Source organism: Corapipo altera, unplaced genomic scaffold (genome assembly GCF_003945725.1).
Source record: "Corapipo altera isolate COAL_440 unplaced genomic scaffold, ASM394572v1 58, whole genome shotgun sequence".
Taxonomy (NCBI): Eukaryota; Metazoa; Chordata; class Aves; order Passeriformes; family Pipridae; genus Corapipo; species Corapipo altera.
The window spans coordinates 5,227,297-5,255,233 of NW_020884898.1; the positions used below are offsets into that span (position 1 = coordinate 5,227,297).

The 27,937-nt window shown below is 40.6% G+C and overlaps 1 long non-coding RNA gene across 1 annotated transcript in view; it reads left to right on the forward strand.

The window, feature by feature from the left end:
• Positions 1–2,006: 2,006 nt before the first annotated feature.
• The window catches only part of LOC113949779, a 39,138-nt gene continuing 13,207 nt past the window's right edge, over positions 2,007–27,937 (forward strand). The window contains exon 1 of the long non-coding RNA XR_003528563.1: positions 2,007–2,155. This is a non-coding gene — a long non-coding RNA (uncharacterized LOC113949779). The remainder of the gene's footprint in view (positions 2,156–27,937) is intronic.

A 27,937-nucleotide genomic window follows, 5' to 3' on the forward strand; every position in this document is an offset into this window, starting at 1 on the left:
TAAATAAGGAATGGAGAGCTCTTATGGCCAGCCTTTCCTTTGTATTGTCCATTAAAATAAATAACTGGGCCTCTTTTCTGAATAAGATTTCACGTTTATAGCAGAAGAAGGCATCCTCTTCATGGGACACTGCAGAATTGATTGATCTCTTGGAAGTAAAGACAAAGTTTTTGTGAATTCTGGGATAAAGTATTCTAAAATAACACTGGCTGTTTCTTAGCTGTTTCGTGATTAAATAAAACATCATCTCCACTAAACACTTGCAGCACTTCTTTAGTCCAATAGTCAGCATTTGCCCCCACATCCCTGTCTCAGTGGGAAAAAGATCAGTCAGTACAGCTGCCACTCATGAAAATATTTTGTGGGCTTTGGTTTGTATTCCTGTGTTTACATGTAAATAGAGTTGAACATCCTTGGGATTATTAACCTTAAATAGGAGAAGCAGCTATAGAAAGAATCATGAAAAGTCATAAAAACAACCCAAAGTGCTCTTGAGATATGAGCACTTCTAGAAAATATTGAAGAGAAACATGTGGGTCTTTTTTCAACCCAATCACAGATGTCATTCAAAAATTCATTTTCTTTTCATCATCTTTGAGCACAGGCAGTATCTGTGATGTTTTTTTGCTGGCTCCCCTTTAGTTGTGTCCAACGCCAAATGTCTGATTACTGATGCAGATCTTGGGTAGCACCAATCTGAGTCTCAGGGTGTGAGGAACCTTCTGTTTCCTCAGCATACAGCTCTCTACCATTTGCACAACTGGATCCTCATCTTCCTCAAGAAAAAAATCTCACTGTTCTATTTCCAGAAGCTCCTACAGCAGCTCCCTTGCTCCTGCTGCGCATGCTGTGCTCTCGTGGGGCACAGCCCTGCCAGCACCAGGGCTCAGCGCCGAGGTTTGGGTCCTCTTCACCTCCACAGCCTGTCCGTCAGTGTGGTGGCCAGAGGGGCTCTGAGCCTCACACCAGCCCAGTGAACAGTTCCTGGGTGTGACTGTGTGAGTCAGTGTGGACCAAGGAGCCTGTGGACTACCAGGATACACAGGGGAGCCAGGGCTCAGGGTGCTCCTTGGGCTCAGGCTGCTCGGTGGCTACTGGTCCCAAGCCCAGGGGACAGTCGTAGGCAGGTTTGATTTACTAGTACACATCCAGCATATGCATATTGGCTTTGCTTTTGAAAATTGCCACAGATTTTGGGTCTGTGGCAAGTCCTTTCTCTGCTATGTGTATGTATAAATATATATATATGTGCACTGAGCAAACAGAGATTTTTTGTTTCATTTCTTTGTTTGAAATTCTCCGCAGAATTTGAGGTTTATGTACCCAGGGATGCACGATAACAAAAATATAATCTGATACTTGGTAGCAGAATAATTGTTTCCTGCCTTTTGTTCAGGCCACTGTCAATTTGCCAACTTGGTTTCGGTTTGTTTTTTTTTAAGGCCACTGAAATGGCCTTCATACAGGCGGAAAGTCACCCTGATGCCATGAAAAGAAAACAAGAAAACAAATAAAAGCTACATCTGTCATGTTGCTTAAACTATATTGACGAGAAGGGAAACCAGGCCATGGAAGTGATTATGTGTATCAGATGTCTGACAGCCTATGCTGTCAGTGTTCTATGACTTAAATACTTTTCTAGAAAGAGAACAATAGTGCCTATAAAAAAAAGATTATCTGAAGAGGAAGTATGCCCTGATTTTCAAGAGTTTGGGATTTTTTTTTACTTAGGCTTTTTTATTCTGCTCTTTTTAATTGTTTTTTTTTTTCCCTCGCTGTTATCTTTAAGGTGGGTGAATATGAAATTTACTGACCTTCATAGCAATAGAAGGTATTGGCACATCTCTTTTAAAATGTGCTTTTTTTAGGCTATCTGAGACTCAGCTCCTAAAGAAAGAAAAAAACCCCACCCATTAAGGCCTAGCTGTTAGATAGCTGATAAGTCAGATGAATCACCTGCTGAAGGCATCTTGTTCTCTTCATTGCCTGCAGATGGATCTTAGATAAAATGTGTATTCTGAACACCTGGGGCGGGTTTCAGTTGCTTAAATATCAGCCCTCATACTACTCTAGCTTTCAGCTCCTTGAAAGGGTAGTGTGGGGCTGGTGGAGATGACCTGGGACTGGTGGAGCCACCTATCTTCTGAAGTAGCAGGTAGGTTAGGCAGAGGGTGCCCAAATAACAGTGGATGTTTGTGGGTTTGTTCTGGATTTGTGCCTGTAACACTGCAGTTAGCAGAGGGGAGTGTTCCTGTGGTCTCTCCCTCTGTGTCACTGCGGAATGTGCCTTGTTAAGAGATCTGCAGCTCTTGAAATTTGAAGTGAAAGACAAGAAAAGCAACGTAAAATCTCTTGGCTGTTTCAGTGTGAAGAAAAAGCTTTCATTAAGTATGTGATAAAAAATAAGCTTTAGGCCACAAGGAATTACTGCAACCGCAGGAATTGTTCCTAGCATTCCCTGTAGCTCTGGGTAACACCCACTGTGATCTGCTGTTGTGACAGCGATGAAATCAGTTGTAGGTGTGTGGGTGTTCATGTGTGTTTCTATAAATTGTGGTGGGTCTCTGACACCTCTGTAACTACAAGAACTCCAGACCAGTGAATCTGTTGAGTTTCCAGTTCCTTTTTTGAGGCAGCAAGAAGTGTTTTTTACCTGTGACCTTTTGCTGGGGCAGTGACATTTAGTAGTACCCAGCACTTCTGTTTCTGGGGCTCCTCAGCCACACACACTTTGGCTGTGGTACCTACTAAGGCTCTTATTTACGCATTGGCATGGTGAGTCGTTCATTGAACTTTAGTCTCATAACTGTTTGCTGGGTTTTGTGTTCTGATACAGAAGGTAAACTTTTTGCTTTAGGGCCACGGGGACAAGGCCAGTTTTGTGTATAAACATGCTTTTACACATATATATATATATATGCCTTTGGGTAAGATTATGTAAAAATCCTGGAGGAGGGAGGGGAAGACACAGAAGTAAATCATTCCCTATCACAACAACACAATAATTCGAATGAACAGGAAAATCCTTCTGGCTGGGAGGTGATTTGCTTGCCAGGACACTACAGTCTGTAAGACCCAGAAGGCAGTATAAATTCTGTTTCTTCCCCAGCATGCATGGGGAAGAAGAAGTTCAGTAATTAGAAAAATAAAAGTTTTTTTGTTGTCGGTTCAATTTTTTTTTTACTTCTTTTTTATGCTACTGCATTTCTGATGTAAACAGTGCTAGTGACAAAAATGAGAAAAGAACAAAATCAGAGGGAAGGGAGGGATAACTGTGGAACAAAGCCGGTGGTGTCTCATAAAATGCTTGGCAGGAAATTTCTTAATTCTTCAAGTGCTTAGCATTGCCCTTGAATATCCTTAAAACACTCACACCTCACTTTTTGTAAGTAAGTATCTACCAGGTGGCAGAACTCTGCCCAGCTCTGCAGGGCCTCAGGGCTATCCCTCCTTGCAGAAGCTGCCAGGGCTGTGGCAGGGAGCTGTACACCTCGGTAGAGGTGAGTGAGTCCTCAACCCCTGCAGCTTTTGCCTTCTGGGTCTCTGAAGAGCTGGGTAGTTCAGCTCCCTGTCTTGTAATCCCAGTTAGTTGGATATAACCTCTTAATTATGCCATGAATTTGTGAGGAAACTGCTCATATCTTTACGGTGAGGAGATTAAAATTAACTGTCGGTTTCTTCTGCTGTTGTCAGTTCAACAAACTAACATGGATCAGAGAACTATCCATGGAGATGTCACAAATGCAGTCATAGCAGCAGCTGGAAAGGCTGCTATTGACTTTATTGCTGAAGGAAATGTTTGCTTAGACTGCGTCTGCAGGTAACAATGAATCTATTAAAATAAACCCTGCATTCATTTCCTGGCACTTCACATTTCCTGAATGCCTAATCTCTGCATAGAAAATAGCGTTGTTGCTGTTTGGGGTTTCAAGGATGAAACATAACAGGTCTCCAAAGATATATATGTTTAAATATTATGTTTATTAACAGTAGCAGGGAGGGACCTCTTGTCTCTTCCATTTATTATTCTTGTGATGAGCCAGGAGCTGTGGTGTAAAGATTTTGAATTTCATGTTTTTCAGGAAGCCAATTGTTGTGTGAGGAGTTCCCTTCTTGTGTTTCTAGTGTGTACCAGATCAAAAGAAACAACCATTTCTTGGCTTTAATCCATCAACCTTATCATTCTGGAGGCAATAGCATATTAATTAAAGTAGAAAATGAGTGCATAATCATTTTATTCACCTGCTTTGTGGAGGGAAAAACTGCTGTTCCACAGTGAGATTTACCCATGAATGTGAAAGAAAGGGGCAGCACAAGAACCATAAGTGTATTTGGGGACATCACCTGGAAGGCAAATAGGACATACCGTCATGTCAACTGGCATTCAGCAGAATTTACTTCTTTTATGCTTTATGGTTAGTGTTTTGAATTTTATTTCATGTAAGAATGAGATCTAATTAGAATAAATACGAAATATTGCATTACAGATGCCAGATGTTCTCAGTATGAATTATCTTATAAGTAGCAAAAGCTCTTGCTGCTATAATACCTCAGAAGTACCAGACAGTGCTTGTTTTTGCAGAGTACTCTAAGACTGTATCTCTCCTCTCATTCTTGACAAACAGCTCTTTGTTCAAAGAGAAGCTCTAAATGACTACAGGAATATGTAAGTTTGGGATGCAGCTTGTATTAATAGAAGGCAAATCTTTCAGAGTTGTGAAATCCCCCTATATTTACCATTTCACTGTTTCACTGGATTAGCCCAATTGTATTTTTTCCTAATCAGAAATCATCTTGAAGTGGTGGTGTGGTTTAATCCCTGCTGGCAACTAAGTACCACATGGCTGCTTGCTCATTTCCCCACCCAGGGTGGGATGGAGAGGCCTTGAGAGGGTGAACCTCGTGGGTTGAGATATGAACAGTTTAATAATTGAAACAAAATACAACAATAATATGCTATTAATAATAATAATTGTAATGAAAAAGAGGGAGAGTAACAGAACCCAAGTGATGCACCCCACAGTTTCTCACCACCCACTGACCAACGCCTTGCCTGTCCCTCCAGCAATACTTGGCCCCTCCCAGCCAACTACCCCAGTTTATATACTGGGCATGATGGTGTACAGTGTGGAATATCCCTTTGACCAGCTCAGGTCAGGTGTCCCAGCTGTTTGTGCACCTGCTCACTGGCCGAGCATGGTAATCTGAAAAGTCCTTGACTTGGGGCAAACCACTAGCATGTTATCAGCATTATTCTCACATTAAATCCAAAACACGGCCCTGTAGCAGCTACTAGGAAGAAAATTAACTCTATCCCAGCCAAAACCAGGACAAATGGGATCTGGAGTACAGACTGTTGACCAGCTTTGTCACATGAGACCCAGTCCAGTCCCTTACTGGCTGTGGGATGTCCCTTCTACATGTCGTGGTTTAACCCCAGCGGGCAGCTAAGAGCAATGGAGTTGCTTGCTCCCTCTTCCCCAGAGGGATGGAGGAGAGAATGAGAAGAGTAAAAGTCATGGGTTGAGGTAAAGACAGTTTAATAGGGAATGCAAAACAAGGAATTCATTCATGGCTGAACTCCTGCCTGCCCATGGGAAGCAATCCCTATGAGAGCAGGGCTTCATTACATGTAATACAGACACCATCATTTTAATGTCCCTATCCTTCCTCCTTTCCCCAGCTCTACATGCTGAGCATGATGCCATGGTGTGTGGGATATCCCCTTGGTCTTTAGGGTCAGCTTTCATGGTGGTACCCCCCCACAACGTTTTGCCCACCCTCAGCCTACTCACTTTTGGGGTGAGGGGCAGAAAAGGCCTTGACTCTGTGCAAGCACTGTTCAGCAATAATGAAAACATCCCTGTGTTATTGACATTGTTTTCAGCACAAGTCCAAAACACAGCCCCAACTAGCTACTATGAAGAAAATTACCTGTACCCCAGCCAAAACCAGCACAGTGCATCAGGTTAAAATGCATAAGTACAGAAATTTCACTTTTAATAATTATGCGTCAAAATATTATGTAACTTCATGGAAGAGATAAAGAAATTACTGTAATGCAAATAACCATTAAAGTGCTCTAATAAATGGGAATAAACTCTTTAAATAGTGCCTATACATGATACTGATAATCGTGGCTAGTTTTGAAATTATGTGTATTGTGAGTCTCAGTTCTATCCCAGGAAAAAAAACTAAGGATTCTTCTGTATAGCTGGAGGAAAAAATCTGTTCTCTAAAAATAAATTTCCAACTCTACATCTTTGTGCTGAGTAAGTGTATAGCATCACAAGTTTGTGGTTCAGTTTTGTGAGCGGCTTTTTTTCCAGCCACTGGTGAAAGAATTGTTGCATGACTTTAGTTCTCGTGGTGATGCAAAGGGTGGTTTCAAGAAGACTTTCTAATGCAAAGCTGGTACTGTGATGGAATGTACTTCCTGATGTGCTGTCTAGCAGTGGAAGAAAAGCAGCCAGTAATGCTGAGGGATTGAGGTATATCACTAGGAAATGGTCTGAACCTTTCTCTTTATGGAGTGAAACAGACCTTAGTGAGACTTAAGCATTTACTCGAAGTATATGCTGGGATGTTGACCTGGCACTGTGGATGATTTCCCTAATTTTTTTCTTTTCCAACCATCAAGACAGTGAATCTGAACTTCAAGATCACCTGCCCAGTGCAAGTGCATCTTTGGGGAAAAAAGGGGAAATATTAGATTAAGCTGAAATCATTGTTCTATATTGAAGGAAACTTGGAATTGCCAGTGCCTAGAAGAAAGACCAACCCTGTAGTGGAATAGCTGTTAAAGAAAATGACGTATTATATTCAAGATAAGAAATTACTCAAAATAATCTTAGAGGCTGAATCTTCTAGAAGCAGATTAAAAGCAGGAGTTTAATTTAGATTCAGTCAGTCGATCTTGCAGGACAGATGTATTTCTAGAGATAAAAGTTTGCCTTTGAATAATCCCAAAATCAGGCTTTGGCAACGTTGTGATCGTATCCCTTAACCTTGGTATGACTCTTCAACTCAGGAATGAATGCTACTGTTTTGTTTGCTGCCAAGCTTTCAGTTGCTGGAAAGGAGATGGTGAGGTTTGCTATGGTAACATCTTCATTCTGAGGTGAAGTGTTCAGCAAACAGGGCTGAAGCTGAGTGTGGTGTATGTGATGTTTAGTTTGATAAACTATTGAGCTGTTACCCCAGGCTTTGACTGATTGTAGATGCTGTCTGCAGGAATGATTGAATATAGCTAGTTAATGGCTGATTTGCCTTATCTTTCATTATGTGTAGCACAGTGCTACATTAAATGTACTTACAGTTCATCTTAAACCAGTTGGCATATCCTTATTGTCTGCAAAAATCTGCTTCTGCCTCTCCAGAATTATGACCTTTTCTTATTTTATTTTGATCAACATTTTTGTGGGAGGTGACAGTAGGAGGAGATTCTGTGACTCTGATGCATTAATATATTTTTAACTAGAGGCAAGTTAGAACTATGTTGATACATGGTACAGTAATTCTGTGCTCTGCAATTTTACTCAAGCAAAATAGGGGGCAGGGAACACAGAGGAGTTGTTCTTTTTGCTTTCATGAACACACTAGACTGTTCTCAGGGATCCACACTGAAGTCTAATTCACACAAGGAGCATGGGATGCAAGTGGGGTGTGCATCCAACCCTAGAGCTCAGCAGGTGCTACAGATCCCTCCAATTGCCTGGAGTTCCAGTTGGTAGCAGCTGTAGATTGATGGGTTCAGGGTATGCAGGTAAGTGTATTTAACACTGTTTTGAGACATGCTTCTCTTTAGATGCAGAATTATCTCCTCCTCTCTGTTGGGTTGGTGTTATGTGGTGTCCTACATGGTTTGTGTGAGTGACATTAAAAACCACAAAATACAGAAAACATGCTCGGTGTTGTGTAAAAATCAAACACCAAATAGCCAAATGTGGCCTGGAAAGAGACTGAATGATAATTTCAAGTGAGAATACTTCTTCATAATCATCAGTTTGACTTTATAAAGTGGCTTGACCAGTCTTTGCTTCTTACCATGGGTATTTTTTGGCTTTTCTACAAGCTCAGTGGAATCATTGCATCTGTTTGTACTATACCATTTTAAGTTTACTTTGTCCATGTACACAAGAAATATAACTTAAAACTCTGCTTATATCATAGAGCGTATTCCTTTGGTAAGAAGCAAAATGGATTTTGTGGTAAATTTTATAAGCATTTGAATTCTTATGACAAAACAAACTGAGTATAGTGTCACCCCAGACTGGCAACAGTGTCTTGTTGGAGAATGAAAAGGATATGACAGGTAAAACTCAGTTGTATCTTTGTTTATGGTTTTGTTTTATAAGCAGGGGAAGGGACAGAGCTGCTGGTTTTAATTCATCCCTTAAAGTGTAGTAAATGTAAAATGGGAGTGGCTAAACAACAGTAAGGAGAATAATTTGTAAGTGTTGAAATACAGTAAGTATTTGGGGAATACAGACTGAATCTTAGGGATAAATTATTTTCCTTGTCTTCCTGGGAATCCTAAACCAGTCCAGCTCCCAGTAATTTTTGCCCCACATTCAAATGAATTCCTCTCTGGGTGTCCAAGTCCTGCCAAGTGGAAACGCAGGATTGCTGGTAACAGCCTGTGAAGTGCCCCATCACCTCCCTTTCATGGGCCACTGGAAATGCTGTGCTACACGTTTGCTGCTGTCCCTTTGGCTAATCCTGTGAGGAGCAGCTCTAGTGAAATAAACAACTACAAATTGACTTTCAAGTGGCCGTCAGACACATAGAAACCCACAGCGTCTGTTTAATGGCAGCACAGAGCCAGCGCTGTGAAATCCTAAATTCAACCAGAGTTACAAATGTGGACTGTATCCCGTTGAGATACAAAACCACCGCATTCAGAGCCAGGCTTGCTGTCAAACTCGCAGCAGAGCTCAGTGTCTGAGTTATAATTCAGAGGATTTAATCCTTCTAAAGCAATATTTTTAGGAGCACAGAGAAAGGAACCTCTTACCTTCATTATAAGATGTTATAAATAGCTCCCCAGAAAAACAAACCTTTGCTACATCCCTGAAATCTAATAAATGTAATATTTTAGTCTTTGACACAGTATGGCTTCAGCCACTGATTAGATCTGTCTCTGCATATGCATGCACAAAACGCAGCCGTAGCAATGGAGATGCCTTCTCAGTTGAAACTGTATCAAGTTTTCTTAACTCTGAATTCTTTGTTTTAAGCGTATAGTGAAATAAGCCTTTATTTGGTTTATCCTAATCGATAAACCAAACAGAAACAAAATGTGTGCCAATACCTCGCCTTGTTCCTTTTTTTAAAAAGTCTATAGGAATGTTAATCTTCACACTGACCATGTCTGCAGCTTTCCTCCTGAGCTCAGCAGGAAGGAGAGATGCCTGAGGAAGGCTTTGCAGGAGCCAAAGCTGCATGTTTTCAGCGTTAACTTTACTGAGGGCTTTCTCTCATGGATTCTCATTGCAAATAAAATGATCCTGGGGGAAAGGGAAAACACTCAGAGGCTGGAAAATAACAAAATCATAATCCAGCTTTTTCAGCAGTGCTCATAAAACTGCAGAGAGAAGGAAGCCTGTAAAACAACACCTAAAAGAATATTTAATTACTACGTTAACCCTCCTTACATTGGATTTTTTTCCTTAATACTATAATATGAAAAAAAAAGACTCAGAATCCCAAACAGTCTTGCACAAACTCACATGATTTTATATACCACTTTACAACTAATGTGTTGCACAGGAAACCTTTATAAATTCAAGGAAATGTTTTGCGTTTAGCATTTCTGATTTTGCTCCTTGTTAAGGAGCAAGGACTTTTCAACCTATTACATTGCTAAAAAAAAAAATCCACTTTTATTCAGAGTGGGGGTGAATATATAGCCTTTTCACTAGTCTAGCTGGACTGATTCTAGCTTTAACTTGATCCAAGGCAACTTGCTCTCATTGCCTCAGATATCAGCTATTTCTAGAAGTGAACAAGAATGTTTTCTTTGGGAAGGCATTGTACTTAATGATCTGAAAAATATTCTTTCAAATATGTATACTCAGCCTCCTAAAAGAGTGTGTTAAAGTAGGTAATGTACTCATAATAGCATTATTCTTTCTTGGCTTAACCACTAACTTTCTGCAAGCTGCAATAAAGAAAAACCTGACCTGTGTGGAATTGGGGCTGACACAAGCTGAGTACAGCTGCTGGGTACTTTTGAGGGAGGAAAAAGTCATGCTGCCCATCTTCAGCTCGCATGGACTAATTCACCCGGCACATGTCCTTTCCATTCTGTGACCAGCACGTACCTGAAAAACCTGTTCAGTTTGTCAGTGTGCTTGGGGGATGGGAGTTCTTGACAGCTTGTAGTGAGGAAAGCTGAAAAACTGAGAGGATACATGACTTCACATTTCTGGAAGCCATCAAAAGAGGCTCTTCAGGCTCATAATCCTGCACCTGAAGAGAAACCCAACTGAAATTTTATGAGTACTACTTCAGGGACTTTGTGGCACTTCAGTATGACATTTTTTCTTTCTGGCCAGATCTCCAGGATGTTCCTGTTTGTGTGATGCCTTCATAGGACAACCCTGTATTAATGAATGAGCATGGAGTTAGACTGGCTCTGTTGATGTCCTAGTCTATACTAATGGAAGTACAAAGTAGGGTGAAACCTTGGCTGTCCAAAAAAATGCTCTATTCCAAAACTTTCACTAACTTTGCTGGAGTTTTATGCACAATACTTCAGTTCTTTTCACAATATACTGATAATCTGTCTTTAGGGGAACATAAAGCTTCCAAAATCCATAGGTGTTCTAAGTAGCAATGAAGATTAGATGACCTTGATTTATTGTACTAAATTCACAATATTCTGTGATATATAAATGCTCAGGCTATGCAGTTTTTCTGTCACCAGGACAGACAAGGAAATATTGCTCATATATCTCTCTAATTCCGTAATTTCTCCCATGCCTAAGTTGTCATTAAAGATCTTAACTACAAATCATGCTATAATTTTGCTTGATGATAAAGCAGACCTCAGTCAAACTTTAGGAGACAGAACAGTCTCTTGGATGAGTGAGCTCTTTGGAGCTGTTGGAAGCTCTACCAAAACGAAATCCAAAGTAAAATGGATTGTTGAGAAATGCTACTTTCTGCTGGTAAACAAAGCTGCATCAACATGTGGGCTGATAGAAGAAAGAAATAAGGAGGGATTCATGAAAGCTTCAGTGAAGGATCTCAATTTGGGCTTTGGTGGGGGGGGGGTCAGGGGGTGGGGAGGGCTGTGGAGGAGACCTCAAAACACACCATGTAGCTGACCTGGAACAGAAGTGTGTTATAGGGCTGTGCAATCTCTGCTCTGCTAATACACTGCATTCTTTTAGTTATAATTTATATCACTTGTCCTGAAAGACAGAGATGTGAACAGTGTCCCTGAAGTGCAGTCAGGGATAGCTAGAAGAAGCTCAGACCTTTCCCTTGTCCTTGCATAGCCTGGACCTGCTCTGACACCCAGAGGTTTGCAGATTGAAGGGAATAACTTTGTTGGTTAGTCTCCGCCTGGAATACCAAGATCCTTCACAGCTCTCACCTGCTGCCTGGCCCAGCAGTGTGTTCATAAGAGATTTTATGGCATTCTGTACACCATTTATTTCCTCACTAGATATGCTCAGAGCTTCACTGCTTCACTCTCTAGGATGCTGCCACACAACCAAATATAATTCATTGCCAGAAGAATGTTGATGGCTTGTCAAAAACAAGGGAAGGTGGACTCTGTGAATTGCCAGAGGGAGAGCTCCTGGCTGCTGAGATATGTCTTGCTGAGGGGAACTTTGTCGCAAGCTTCATCCATTTTTCCTGAGAAATGCTCAGGTTGCACTTTCTGTGGGATATCACTCTGGGATGTTGCTGGCTGTCTGTCACCACCCTGCAGCAACCATGGTTCATCCATCACTCAAAGCTGAGGATGAAAAGTTACTGGAGACCACAAATACAGACAACCTGCATGATCAGCCTCTCTGTGTCAGCTTTGGGAGCCTGTTTTTAATCTGCTGGGATAGCACTTGATCTTTGACAGATGTATACTGGAAATAGAAGTATGATTAAGGAGACAGAATGTAGCCAGAGCTGATAAAGGGCTTTATTTACTTTTTATCAGGTCTTATTTCAAGAAGATTCTAATCTTCTCTTAAAATAGATGTATAAAAAGGGAGAAAACCATCCTTCCTTGTCATGAATGAGCGACCTTAAAAGCACCTGTTCACAAGTACTATAATTATTAACATTATATTAGCATGGCTATAAGGACTAACAGGGCTACAATATTACTGGCATCACAGGGATGTGGTGGGATGACTCCTGTGACTGAAGTGCTGGAACGGAAGGATACAAGCTCTTTAGGAAGGACAGAAAAGAGAGACCTTAGAGCAGTCTTCCAGTACCTAAAGGGGTTCCAAAAGAAAAGCATAAAGGGACTTTTTACAAGACCATATAGTGACAGGACAAGGGGGGAATGGCTTTGAACTGAAATAGGGTAGGTTTACATTAGATATCAGGAAGAAATTCTTTACTGTGCAGGTGATGAGACAACTGTACAGGTTGCCTAGAAAAGCTCTGGATGGGGTTTTGAGCAGCCTGATACAATGGAAGATGTCCCTGCCCATGGCTGAGGGGGGTGGAACTGGGTGATCCTTAAGGTCCCTTCCAACCTAAACCATTCTGTGATTCCCTTGCTACCTTTCAGCTGCTGGTGCACTGCTCACCTCTCTCCTGCTGAAATCCAGAGCAAAATTTCAAGGCAAAGCTGATGGTTGTGTTTCCTTAAGTGCCCTCTGCTAATCAAAAGTAATTGCCAGGTTAGAAGGGTTTCACTGATCTTCTTTCTCAGTCAGTTGGGGTTCTGTAGGCTCATTCTCACGGGGCTGAAGAAAGCTCACTAAAAATGAAAATACCAGACTTCCTGCAAGGCTTATTTGGATTTGGGATTTTTTTTTCCTAAAAACGACTTGTTCTAATTCCAGAGCAAAAAACCTAACTGTTATGCAGAAGGAAGGTAATTTATGTTGGACCTTTGATGTTCAGTAATCAAATCACTGAGATTTGATGATGGTATTATGTACCAAGGGTATTTCCAAGTTAGAGCAAGAACATGTCAAGTGACAAATTTCCCTTTCTTCCTTCAGCTAACACTTTTGTCATAGAAATTACTTCCAGCATATCTGACTTCACATAGGAACTAGGACTGTTCCACAATTATTTTAGCCAATTGCTTAAACCATGTAAGAAGCTCTTAATCATAGTTTACTGAAATAAACCAAAGAATTGCAAGGTTATTGTGTTTGTACATATCTTTGTCTTAACATATGTAGCTTTTAGAGATTTGTTTGTAATTTGCCAATTTTTCTTGAAACCACTGTTGTAGTCACTTTCAAATTTTAAAAAATGGTAGCACTAGGAAAAATAATGGAAGATTAAAAGGGTGTGTTTTCTTACTGCATGTATACCTAGCATTTATTAGCATTATTTTTAGAAAATAATTAGGAATAAAAAGTAATCAAGGCAACTTGCCTTAAAAATACTGAGCTGCTCAGGTTCTTGTTGGGATTAATGTTTCTGGGGCAGCAGAACAAGGACACTCGCCTAAGACAGTATTTGACATCAGAGTACACCTATGGAGACAGTACACTTGGTTTCACAATGTGAAAATCACCCATATTTCACAAGTGAGGCTTATTATATTGTGGTTTTCCTCTTTTTTCATGAAACATAGCATTACTCATTTTTTTAAGAAACTGCTTGCTCGAACGAATTCAAGGGAACGGTTTTTCATTTTTTAAATTTTATTCAGTGCTTGCGGGCCCCAGGCTGCAGGGAATTGTTATTTGGTGCTTTAAACTTGAGCTGTGGAGTTTAGCTGGAATTGATCTCAAAACTTTTTCCTTGTTTCCTGACTGACCACACAATGCCATTTTGTTTCTGTTGCCAGCTGCTGGAGCAGCAATTCCTGTAATCGAGATGAGGGTGCTGCCGCTGTGTTTCTGTTGGGGACAGTATCAGATGATTAGGGATTCTTTAAAAACTGAAAATCACTTCCTTTGAACTCCCTGGGTCTTGTGTCTGTGCAGATTAGGCTGCTTTAAGACTTCTTGGTTCAGATGCAAGTTTAAAATGTAAACAGGAGTCACATCACATTCCAGTAAAGGTCTGTGTATGTGTGCATGGCTGCCTGAGAAATCCCTGGCTGTTTCATGGAGCTGCTGTGCAGTTCTGGCAAAAGGCCTGGGCTGAGTGGTCCCCCACTGCCGTGGTCTTCTCCTGCTGAGAAATGCCTGCTGCTCCAGTCTGGTTTTGATTTTTATTTTTTTTCCCCCCCAAACGTAATAGGCAATTTATTCCCAGCAAAACCGACCCCTTTTCACTGTTTAGAAACAGCAGAAAGTCAACTATACACAAATTCTCAGACTTCCCTAATTTCCTCAGGAGTTCTAGTCCACTGGGAAATGTTGGCAAACCTGTTCTCACATACCTGAGCAAAAATACTCTTTAGCAAAGGTAAGTGCCCATCATCTGTCCAATCATCTATTCTTACATAACACCATGAGAAGACAAGCACAGGGATCTACTCTCAGAGCATGGTCATGAGTCTGTAACTCCAGAAACTCCAGAGGTGAATGTGATCCTCTGTCTCAGGAACAGAAGGATACTAAGGACTGAAGTCACAGTAGTGTAACAAGGATTATGAAAGAGCAACTTTCTGTGCCAGGTTTGTGCTCTGAAACTTAGTAATTTGTTTCTGTCTTCTAAAATGGCTTTTGTCCTTCAAAAACTCTGGTTTAAATGGTGGAAAATTGACACTATGCTCTTTAACAGGGTAAAACACCTTGTATCTGTCAGAAAGCTTTGAATATTTCTGTTTTACCTTGGAAAAAATCATCTTGCCTTCAGTTGATTATGATCTGTGCTAGTGTTTCCGCACTTTTATATGTTTGGGAAACCATTCTGTGAGGCATGATATAGTTTAACACTACCAAGGTTTTCTGCAAGTATATTTCTTATTGACATGAGGTTTAAGCATTTACTGTGAAGTTATTTTGTGTTTACTGTTGTGGGCTGCTTTGATAGCCCTGTGTTCTTTCAGAGCACGCACTCAATAGAATTGAAGAACAAATAAAAGTAAGTATCACGCATCAGGTATTCTCATAAACCCACCCCAAACTTGTTCTGCCTGCTAACCAAACAAAAGAGTGTTCCAATTGCTTCCTCTTCATGCACTAGATTTTTCTGTGGGCTTACTGTCTTATTCTACCCTTGCACAGACATAGATTAGCAAAGTTTATTCCAACTGATATGGGTCAGCAAAGTAGAGAAGTGGCCTGTCCACATTTGAACGCCTTGAAAAAGTGCTGTATGTGGTAGAATGGTGTCAGTGTTATGTAGTGGTGTGGAATTAAAGAGGGAGGAAACAGCCATGGCCTTACAAACGTGTTATATATAGTCACAACCTCCAATCTCATTAATGTTGTTAGACATTGCTGGCCTCCTCTCTAGTCACCAGCTGAGGATGCTGGGTGTGCACAACAGCAGAACTGAACTCAAATTGTAGGCTGGCATTGATGCAGCCTCTCTGACTTAACTGACTATGACTGAGAGCAGCATGAGGTGACTCAGGAGATAGGTTGGGGCCATGCTTTCCATATATAATTGTAGATCTCTCCCTTCAGAAGCTGCTTGTGGGTTATAAACAGAAGAGAGGGAGAAACCTCTCTGTAGGCACAGCTGAGGGATGTGAAAACTGGAGGGGAATGGGATGCAGGCACACAAAGGTTTTCTTTTCTGATCTTTAGACCACCCTTGAAGGCTCTGAATTGCAAACAGGGCCACTTATTGGGTCAGCAGATGATGCATCTACCCTCACTTCCTGGAGGCTGTGCAGACCTAAAGCAGTCTCTGTGAAGGTTTTGTCCGAACACATCATGTTGCCATCTGCAGTAGAGAAAGCTCAGTGGTTCATGGGTGACTCGTCCTTCCCTGTAGGAAGAGAAAATGGAAACCCGTGAGAGAAGGGTGCTGTGGGAAGTGGGAGACACCCACGTCACCCACTATGGTAACATGAGATAGTCCCTACTTGAAAGTCAGGGCTGCCTTGTACTGTTGATAGATTTGGAACTGAGCTCTGGATCTTAAGTCCCTAAAATCTGTGAGTATGGACATAGGTGTTGGGTTTAATCAGTGATAGATGAATTAAAAATGAAAAAAGGCAGTATAACCCAGTAGTCTGTCAGAGTTGTCTGATCCTATAGCTGGGATAGTGGAATAATTCAGTTATGACCTCATATTACAGTGCAGTGGAACTAGGGTTAGAGTAAAAACTCAAGAATGCTGAAAAGCAGATATTTTTATTTAGAAGTGTACAAGTACAGAAGGGAATGTACAAAGGCTGTATGTGAAAATTTGCACCTGCCTGAGTTCTCAGCTTAAGCTTTCCAAGTTAAAGATACCATGGTGATGGTAAAAGACATGCTGTGTTTTATATCATCATTTATGGTTGTGGATTTCCTTCCATCTCTAAACTGCAATTAAATGTTCCTATCATCCTGTAAATTAGCCTTTCTCTTTTAAACATCACATTTGCAACTCTATGTTCATATAATCCTGTAATTATGTAACTATTTTCATTTCAGCACTGATTCAGCAATGTACTTAAGCATATGAATAATCTCTTTGAACCCAATGGGACTCCATACATGCTTAAAATTAGGCATTACTTTGCTAAATCAGCATCTATGCTGGTGTACAGAAATGGGGATAAAGGAGGTGGATTGCATCTACTGTAAACATCATTATTGAACTGGACATTTCTAAACTCTAATTTTATCTTGCTACTTTTAATGTTTTCAGCTGAATCATATTACTGGAGACACCATACGTGAAGTATTTGGATTGAATCACATCTTTTAAAACCATTTTCTCTAGAGGCAAAGCAGTTTTAAGAGACTTGAGCCCTTGCTTGCCCTGTGTTCTCTCTTGAAGTTGGCTGCCCTTTCAGGCGTGCCATTGCAACTGGTTGGAGATCAGTGCCAGAGAAAGCCTTTTTTTCCATTAGAAGTGGAATACTGTGCAACATGATCCCGTGTTGCAGAGGTATATTTTACATGGTGATAAACTGATAGTGGAGATGGAAAGGCTTAGGGCCACCTCAGACCACTAACACTACTGAAGAAAATGTATATCCTGAGAAAACTCTACTGTGGTCTTCAATCCTAAAATTACACATTGCCCAGGGCCTGTAACGTTAACATTTTTAACCAAAGCTTATCCATGAAGTCTCTAGCATTTACCTTATGAAATAGGAAACTTGAATCATAGCCACTGAGTTGGAATTACAACTCTTCTATATTCAAACAAAACTGAAATTCAAGAAGTACCCTCGAAGAAAAGGGAACATAAAAGAACGAAATGAAGCATTGCAGACTGCCTTTTGTAGCAGAATATGCAAGTCTGTACCAAGTATCTCCAATTTTTACTATAGGAAATGGAGGCAAACAGGCAAAGTTCTTTGGAATTAAGTACAAATGAATGATTTCTAGGAGGCACAGTGTTATGATAATTTTAAAGGATTTTTCTCGACTGTCATAATGTCTCATCCAAGCATAGAAGAGTTTTCAGGAAGCAATGGCCTTGCCCTGAGTCAAAACAGGATTGATAGTTTTGATATCTTTGGTACTTACACAGGGATTATTTTACAAAACTATCAAGACAATCAAAATTGTCTACAACAGGACAGATAAGGACAGAATTCTGTCCCAAAGTCAGCATTTAATCTTAGCACACAAAGCAAACAAAAAGTGCCAAAATATGGTTAAGGACTATTTTAGAGACAGAATCCATACAATGGTGTTTAAGGTTCCTGTATGTGGCTTAATAAGCACTAATGGAGATGGAATTACCCAAAGCAGTGAATAATGAGAGGCTGCCCAGACAAACATTTATAGAACAAGGTGGCAGCCTGCAGGCAGTCTGGATCTCAATTAAACAGCCAGCACACAGTCCCATTAAAAAAAAAAAAAAAAGACAAAAGGAGCGGAGGAGGGATATTTGTACTTCTCGACTAGGAGAGCTGTTTGGGGATATTCACAGAGAAAATGGGAATGGACCCCTTATGAGGAAAAGAGGATTTAGAAAGGATCAAACAAGAGGGGATTTGATCTATTTATTTCACAGATTATGTTCTGAAAAAGAGATCAGTCTGTGAAGAAAAGGCCTGATTATTGCTTTCTGGTTGAAATTCTGTTTCATACAGGTTTTAGTGGTAGTGAACTGGTGGGGGTAACACTGCTGAGAGCAAAATTACTAATGCCCTGGAAGGCATTACTGGAATAATTTGCCACCTTGCACAGCTCAGTCCATAACTTTACCAAATGGTTCTTTGCATCAAATCTTTACCTTCTACCTGAAGATACCTTCTAAGCATGTAATGTTGATTCACAGATTTGCTTGGATAGAGAATAAATACCCTTCATCCAGTGAAATGTGTGTTTTTGCCTGAATTTCTCTAGCTTCAGCTATCAGACATCATGTGAGTCAGTTAAATAGGTCTTTTTATATCTCATTCCACCAAAAAGGTCACTGAGTTACTATATATTATATCAAAAACTTGCTTTGCCTTCTGATGTTCTCACAGCAGTCACCTCTGACTCCAGAGCTGGGCTGCTGTGGTCCAGGGAATCCAATTAAGCAGCCCCTGTATAAGAAAAACATAGCAATGTTTAGCACTCTAGAATGCAATTTAGTTACCTAAAACCTATTTTATGCGACCTAAAATTGGGTTTGTAAGGCTCCTGTTCCTATTCACCTATGCAGACTAGACATAAATGATGTTTTACATAAAAAACTGAGTTTTGCAAGTGAGAAGAAAGACCATGGGGTTATTTATTTAATTAATTGTTTATTTGATGTTTGTTTTGATGTCAAGCACTGAGACCACAGTGTCCTCACAAACTGGATGATGCCCCAGTGAATTTCTAGGCTCTTGGCCTCAGTGGAGCAGTGGTATTTACTGGCTTCTCACATGCTGCAGTAGGAAGAGCTGGGTACCATGGAAGGGACCCGAAAATTATACAGCTCCTCAGTCTGTATTTTGTCTGAATATAATCTTAAAATTAGGATAAGGATATGACACAAATTCTGCTTCTTTAGGGCTCTGGAATTTACTTGTCGCTCCACATCTTCCTCCAACTAGAATCTTTATTTCCTTGCAAGAATAGATCAAAGATTGTTTTCTCTTTTAAAACATCCCTCAAGAAAAGTTTTTCTGCATTCTGTTGCAAGTTTTGACTGCTGTGTGGAAAGTCCTTGGTGATGTACTCTGGAACATGGGTCCCTCCTCATTTTCTGCGAGATGACTGTATGGGACATATAGGTACTCATATTGTTTGCTTCCTCAGATTTGTCAGTGCCATGTAAAGGGGTAAGAGTTATGGCTCCTTGTTCCTGTGTCTCCTTTCTCATGGAATTCTTTGGGTTAGAAGGGCCCCCAGGAGGTCTCTGGTCCAACGCTGTGCTCAAAGCAGGAGCAGCTCTGGGATCAGGCCAGGTTTCTCAGGGCTTTCTGCTGGCAGGTCTCGAAAATCCCCATGAATTAAGGTTTCTTTTCCTTTCTTATCCCATGGATGGCAGCCATTACCCTGGGAATCAGACCATTCTCTTGAAGTAAGTAGACTGAACAGGCCCTGGCAGAATGAGAGCTTTGATATTTTATAGAACAAAGGGTATTATCAGCATCCGCCTTTCCTGCCAGGCCTGCAGCCACTACACATCCAGGTCTGCCAGTGGTTGTCCAGTGCCTTCTGTGAGTGTTTACTGAAGTATGGGTATCAGGAGGTGCATTTATTGTTGATTTAAGGAAATAAAACAACTTCTATTGGTATTTACCTGTGTTTTTATTTATGAACACAGGGACACCTCTGTAACGTGCTCTTCCCCTGTCAGTGGTAGTCTCCAGTTTCAGCTCCTTGACGCTCTCAAAACATCCTTCAAAAATTGCACAGGAGTTACATTGTGAGCAAAAATCTTTATCAAAATTAAAGGACAATAAGTTCATTAATATTGATAAACAATGAATCATATGATGTTGCCCTTTGATAAACCGGCTATAAACATTAATACAAGTGACCATTTAATGTAAACAGAAGTATGATGTTCTAATTTATTTTCTGTTTCCCTTTGTTTGCTAATTCATCAATGTATTAAATTGCGTAGCTGAAAAAAGGCTTTGCAAATAACAATTTCATTTGTTACACACTTATAAATGTTTAATATTAATAGTTTAGGAATTGAAGAGGGGAGGTCTGGAATGATGCAACCACCTGTGCAACATGATTTTCCCAGCTTGCCCTTATCATCCCATTGCTCAAGATTGGGATCACAGGGGTCATAATAATCTGACTTGTGTGTGCAGGACAGGGATGAAACAGCTGAGAGGAGCCTCCTGCCTGCCATGTGTCCTACCATCTATGTGAGGAACCAGTGTGCTGAAGGAAGAAGACAAATATCTCAGGCCCCCATGTAAGGTAGCAGATGGGTTGAGACATAACAGATTTAAGGACTGTATGCATCAGAATCTGTTTGTTCTGCTGAATTGCGTGCCATGCAAGGTACAGAAATTTTATGCTTGGTGCATATGTCAGATTCTTGCTAGTATTGCTTTGCTTTCTTACTGCTTATTAAGAAATTGTTCACACTTGTGATGAGCATCACACAATGATGAGTCATACAACAGCTTTTTTATGCTACTTCTTTCCAGCATTCACAAAGCTGTTTAGGGTTGCTTTAGGAAAGGGAAATGAGTCCGAGTAGCTGCTTAGCTCCTGTCTCTTCCACTTTTTCTACTTAATTTTCTCATGACTTAAGTTTTCCAACGTTGTGCATAGAATCGTTATGATGCAACTCATGATCAGTAACTCATTATCGTATTACTGCAGTGATTCATTATGGGTTGTAATTTTTTTACGATAGGAGGGTGGGTTCTAGCTGAGTAGCTTCAGTGCAGTTAGGCTGCAAGCAACTACCTCTGTTTCTCTGCTCATGGAGTTCATTGGAGTGGAGAAGCTGCCTAATGAGAGCTCATTAAGGATCCTGTGGGTTTATGGAGCATAAACAAGCAGGTTGTATCATGACCAACTTCCACAAATAATGTTTCCCTATTCATTCAATAAAAATGAATTAATAAGCTTTCTGTACTCCTAAACTCTTTATTCTGTTCATTGTTTCCTTAGGATAGCCTGCTTTTTCCTTTTTTTTAAAAAAAGAGACCTAATTTTCCCTCATAATTTCTGTTCAATTAACCACTCCATTCATATGACTCAATTGATCTTAATAAAGCTATATCATTAATGCATGTGATCCAGTGAGTTTTAAAGCAATAGACTGTTTACTTATTTTATCCTACATGCACTTGTTTCTTTAATTTTTTTCCTTACAAGTCATCTAATGGTAACATTCATATTTTGTATTATAAATACATGGGTATTTGTCTTCATGGGCTTGAGCTTGGTTTGTTTAGCACATCCTTATAAACACCCTGATTACCATGAGGCTCTGATTATAACCAATACTCAGTACATTATCTTCAACCTTCTGAAGTAAGAATTTCCTTAAATTTCACAATGCTATTCAGGAAAAGAGTAAATGTTACTTTCATGTTTTGTCTGGTTAGCAGTTATTGTCTCTGCTCTGCGGCTAGTATAGTTTGCCTCAGAGGATTTATATAGTGGTTAAAAGAATTTTTGAGAAGACAAATTCTTTACTGTGAGGGTGATGAGGCCCTGGCACAGGTTGCCCAGAGAAACTGTGGCCGCCCCATCCCTGAAAGTGTTCAAGGCTAGTTGGAAGGAGCTCTGGGCAACCTGGTCTAGCAGAAGGAGTCTCTGTCCCTGCCCATGGAAGTGGATTGGAATGAGATAATCTTTAAGATCCCTTCCAACCCAAACCATTCTATGATTCTGTGATAAATCTATTTAATCATTAGAGCCTAAAACTGCTTTAACATCTTTTGTAAAAACATACATAGTCCTCATGTCGAGATTCTCTGTGAAAGCTGACAGGTGCTTGCAGCAGGAACACATTTTGTGCTGAGATGCACCATGTGTTTGTCATGACTGCTATAAAAATAACATTGTTATTTTTCTAGAAGTAATTGCTAAAGATTTAATATCCCCAGTTTTGTTTTTATAACACTTAGAAATCTACTTAAAAAGTGACAATGGAGTTTTCTGGAAGAAGCTTGAAAGCAAAAGAAAAACAGCCCTGAAACTTCTCTTGTTTTTATTTTGCTGTGATGCTTTTTCAGCACTGTGAGAGATGATAAAGGGAAGTATGGTCTTGGACTGTTGTCACATAAGGAGGAGCTGAAAAAAGCTGCATAAAGAAGCATGACCACCAGGCCAAGAGAGGTAATTCTCCCTCTCTACTACACCCTGTAAGCCCCTGTTTACAGTATTGCAATTCTGAGGTCCCCAGCACAAGAGAGACATGGACCTGTTTGGAGCAACTCCAGAGGAGGGCCATGAAGAGGATCGGGGGCTTGAGCACCTCTCCTAGTAAGAAAGGCTGACAGGGTTGGGGTTGTTCAGCCTGGAGAAGGGAAGGCTCTGTGGAGATCTTATAGCACCTTCCAGTACCTAAAGGGGGCTTATAAAAATTATAGAGAGATACTTTTTACCAGGCCCCAGCATAAGGGTTTCAAACTGAAAGAGAGTTGCTTCAGATCAGATGGAAGGAATGGATTTTTTACAATGAAGGTAGTAAGAAACTGGAACAGTTGTCCAGAGATGCTGTGGATGCCCCATCATTGAAAGTGTTCAAGGACAGTTTGGATGGGGCTTTGAGAAACCTGATACAGTGGAAAGTGTCTCTGCCCACAGCAGGGGTTTGGAACTAAATGATCTTTAAGGTCCCTTCCAATCAAAACCATTCTATGATTATATGAAGAGTGTAAATGAATGAATTTCACAGTGCCTACAAAAGAAAGGAATGACTCAGTCATTTATATAACTCACTGGTATATGAAATTAAGAAAAATGTGACTGTTGACTTTTGTTCTTATGTACTTTTTAATTCTCACTAGGAAAAACCTTTGAAAAATTCGATGCTGGCTAACACCTGCAAAATTTACTTTTCTGCTTAACAATTTGTTTAAATGCATTGAAGCCTGCCTTTACAAGTTTGTAGCTGCTGCTTGGGCCTTATACATAACTTTCTATTTACTGTCAGTGCTCCATGGAAGTTCAAAGCTGCTGCTTTGTAGCATAGCCCCGGGGGTTTGGGTTTTCAGACTGGGTATGCCATACATTTTCCATGAAAAGTAATGGAAGATTAGTGTGTCTTGTCTAGAAAACCTTAGCCAGGACATTTATTTCATAGACTTAACTTGGTAAAGCAGTCTAAGCATGTAATCACTTGAGATGTCTCACAGACGAGAGATAAGTGCTGTTACATGGAGATGTGTTACTAATATTGATGGGCAAATACTAATCGCTTCGTGATTCCTGGTGATGTATCCCTACATATGCACCCAGAGTGCAGGAAGCAGGGAATGATGAATTTTAAAAGATACTTTTGATAATGTCTTTGCTGTTCTATTGAATTATTAAGGGCTACCTTGGCTTGAGTGCTCTGGGTATCTATCATGCAGCCTCCAGGAAGCACTCCAAGTGTGCCCGAGTGAAACACCCCCAGGTCACCACCCCTGTCCCAAAGCCCCCCAGTTACCTCCAGGCAGCTGCTCTTGGATTCTTGCCCAGGTGCTGGCTCACAGGCCATTTAAAGCCTCGTATCCCACCAGGACAGGTGTCAGAAAGGACACCAGGAAAGCCTTGCCTGAGGCCACCCCTGTGGAGAGCATGGTTCCCCCTCCGGCATGGCACTGCTCTGGGGTCCAAGGGCCCATATCTCATCCAAACAGGACAGCCCCCTCTGCCAGTGCCACACTGTGAGGTGGAGGGGAGAGCCAGGGAGAAGCCAAGCTGCCACATCTCTTATCTGCTGAGACTGGATGGCAGGGAGGAGCCAGTTAGGACAGGCAAGAATGCCCTGGAAGGGGATGTTCACAAATGGTGACACTGCAGCTGCCCAACAGCCCAAACTCTTGTCTGAATCAGAGTCTCTAAACCTCCTTAAAGGTGCACAGTTCACGTAAAAGAGGATGAGTTGTGCTACACAAGCCCTCGTGCCTGCCCTGGGCAGAGGATTGCTATTTATTTCCCCCAGAAAGAGTCAGCCTGGTTTTTTTGTTTGTTTGTTTTGTTCTGTGGTTTGGGGAGTTGTTTAACCAGTATTGGGAACACAAACTGAGGCACAAGCTGCTTCAGTTATCTCCTGATCCTTGAGCTGATCTGTACCCATAAAATCAGGGCATTTACTATTTTTACTTCTGCATCTGAGTACACTGTGCTGATTCCAACAAGGAGGCCCCTCTTGGCACACTGCTCTCCAGGAGATGCTGAATGTTTCCCAGTGAAGAATAAATTTGGTGAAATGCCTGGGTTTTGTTATTTCAAATGAGCAGTTCCTTATGGCCAAATCAAAATAGTTTGCTCAGGGTGGGTAAGAGGAGGGAGGTGTAGAAATGAAAAACTGAGGAACTAAATTCACAGACCTGAGGGGAATATTAGTGTTGCCTTTCCCTCCAGTGCCTCAAGTTTCCTTCTGAATGCTCTAACCCTGTGCTTCTGGGTAAGACAGAGTCAGTGGTACCAACACTGGCTGTCTAGGGATTCCAACAGAGTCAACTGGCATGTTTTGAATGAAATTAAATGTACTGTGGAAGATTTTCATTCCTATAAAGGAAATATTTGAAGGTATCTGCATGCACCTTTTTGCTTCTCTCACTGTCCAACTGAAAATAAACCTAGTTTTTGCACCACTCTGTTAAGGGATCAAAGAGAAGAAAGAGTTGTTGCTAGAAAGGCTCTACATTCTTGAACAATTTTTAGTATATGTTTTGCAATACCTGACTCATGGTCTACTTCTTCATGCTAATGTTTATGAAATGCCTATTTTATGTCTAAAAAGGATAGAAGAGAGAGGTAAGGTTCTTTGACTATGACTTTATTAGGGCTTCTATAAATATTGGACTTGTAGTAAATCTTGTTGGAAATGATTGCCCTTTTGTATATAAGAGAAAGGAGGAAGATGAAAACAGGAAAAAGCCAAAAAAAAAATTCTAGTGCAAACACAAAGCTGTTGAGATCAGGATGAAAGCACCAAGAAGGAATTTTTATGCTGTATTTTGTGGAACTTTATGGTAGAGCTTTCAGAGAATACCATCCCTCTCTTGCTAATTCAGTTCTGTCAAAAAGGAAACAGGATCTAGTCTGTTCTTTGCAAAATAGATAAAAGTGTCAGCCAGGTGTTGCACCTGTAAGGATGGACACAGGCTGTGTACACCGAGCATCACAGAGGTGAGAAGATGCTTGCTGCTCGTTTAGAAACATGAAGATTTGGAGAAGACTTCAGTGTTAGTCCTTCTCTCTCCCATGAAGAAAAGTGTGTGTCCCATTTTCAAACTGCAGTTATAAAAACCTAAACTACTAAATTGTGTTAAAACTGAATAACTTTAGAATGTTATTGACATTCAAACAAAAGCCTAAGCTGAATGTAGGAGTGAAAATTCTGCCATTCCCTTTCAACACAGTATAAAATGCTTGTTTTCACTTAAATAAATGGTTATGATCGTTGTAGGTGCTGCCTGTCCCCAGGTATTTGCCTTAATATCTCTTGAACCTAAACCTGAAGGTCTAGAGGGTAGGGGGCCTCTAGGACATAAGTTTATTTCTAAATATGCACACACAGACATGCTCAGACTGAACTGGCTGGAAGTACTGTTTCTCCATGTGAAACACCGAGGGAGAAAAGATTGCTCTTCATATGGATTTCTTTTCTCCTTTGGGATCATTCTAACACATAGTGTTCTGTTTGGGTGGAAAAATCTATCTGCCCTTCATTCCAGTCAGTTTTAATTCCCCCATCACCTAGGAAAGTGGTGGATAGGGAGGGCCTGGTGAGGAATGGGAGCAGAGGGCAAGGAAAACATTGATTTTATCCAATACTACAATTGTTTCACTAACCCTGTGCATGGGTGTGGATGGTTGGTTTGTAGGCACACCAGAGGGAAGATAAGTCAATAAAAGCTGTTCTCACAAGTTTGAAATTAAACACTTATCAAGCACTTATAGAAAGCAGGTTTTGTCTTTAATTTTTTCCACTAACCAGAATTCAGTGGAAATTTTCATGAGACTTTTTTTTTTTTTTGGCTTACAACAAAAGTTGGGGGTTTTAAATTTATTTATAGTGCTAGACATGACTTTAAAAATTATCCAATTGTTTTGACTGAGAAAAGATTTTTATGTGCCTTCAGGGTAACAGTCAAGAAATGATAAATTCTTGTAAAGATACAGATTTTTATTGCTGTTACTTTGTTGTCAGATAATTTCATGACTGGTCCTTCTACAGGATAGAAAAATTATAGCCTTGGAATAGGCTATAATTATAGCCTTTAATATCTGTCAAATGCCAATTAAAATGTTTTCATTAATGAAGTAATCTCTCTTGCATCAGGTAAACAATATTTTCTAATTCTGATAAACTTAATTAAATATGTTCATTACCTGAAAGTCTGAGGGGCTGATGATGAGAAAAATATTATTTGATGAGCTGTCCTTTGAGTCAATCAATATTATTCCATTGGCAAAAACCCCACCCTCCAATATTATTTATTGAAGTTTAACTACTGCTCTTACTTCTGAGGAGAAATGGCTGAAGAATGGGGAGGAGGATGTTCTAAGACTGCCTTAGCCAAGAAAATTAATATCTTGGAGAAAAGAGGTCTGTGGTTCCTTGTAGCACTAAACCTGCATTATATGGGAAAACTGTTGTTTAAACATGTCTTAAAATGGCTTTTGGTGGTCTCTTTGCAAACACATGCTTCTTCTTCCCAGCACCCCCCATGTTATCCATGCAGGAATGTCCTGGGAAGGTGTCCTGAGGTGTTTCCCGTTGGCCTTTGTTAACCCCTTCCTGTGGTGTTCCTGTAAGCCCCTTGAGACTTCTAATTGGTTACTCTGTGAATCCTCCTAAACCCTATAAATGTAACATCCCCCACAATAAACTCTCTCTTGCCTCCTCTCCACGTCCGGTGTCCTGTATCCCTGCCGGCCATGGGGCCACATGTGGGGGGGGAGGGGGAGCACCTCTCCCCTCCAGGCTCAGGGACAGAAAAGACCCCTGAGAAACCCCTGGAGTTCCCTTTCCCCATCCTTCAAAGCGTCACAATGGTTCTTCAGATGGAAATGGAACTAGAACTGGGCCGCCCCACGTCGTGGGTGGGGAAAGGGATCCAGAGTTCCTGTTTTCAGGAAAAAGTACTTTCAATGTATGGTAAAGGTTAATAGTACACGTACTTGGAATAATACTCCAAGCTCAATTCATTCAATATTCCAGCTCAATTCATTTAGTTCACAACAACTGTAGCATTTTCATTTTTTTCTGTTTATCCCAGCTGAAGATCAAGTCTCTTGACTTTGCTAAATGGATACGAATATTTGTGTGCACAACAGGGATGCTTTAGATTTTCTTTTGAGAACAGAAGTTATAACTCATATCAGCATCAGGGTGAAAAGCACCCAGCTCAGGCTTGTTGATTAAAAAAAAAAAATCACTGGGTTCCAAAGTAAAAGATGAATCCTTGAGGCATATGGTTACACACAGGAAAATGATGTCCTGATTATAATGTTAAGGAAAACAATGTTCCTTTGAGTTTCAATTATGTACTTATTGAAAAAACAGACACAAATTTACTTCCATTGGCTCCATTGCTCTTAGTGTTCTGGCTGTAACACTTTATATCCATTCTTCTAAATATTGCACC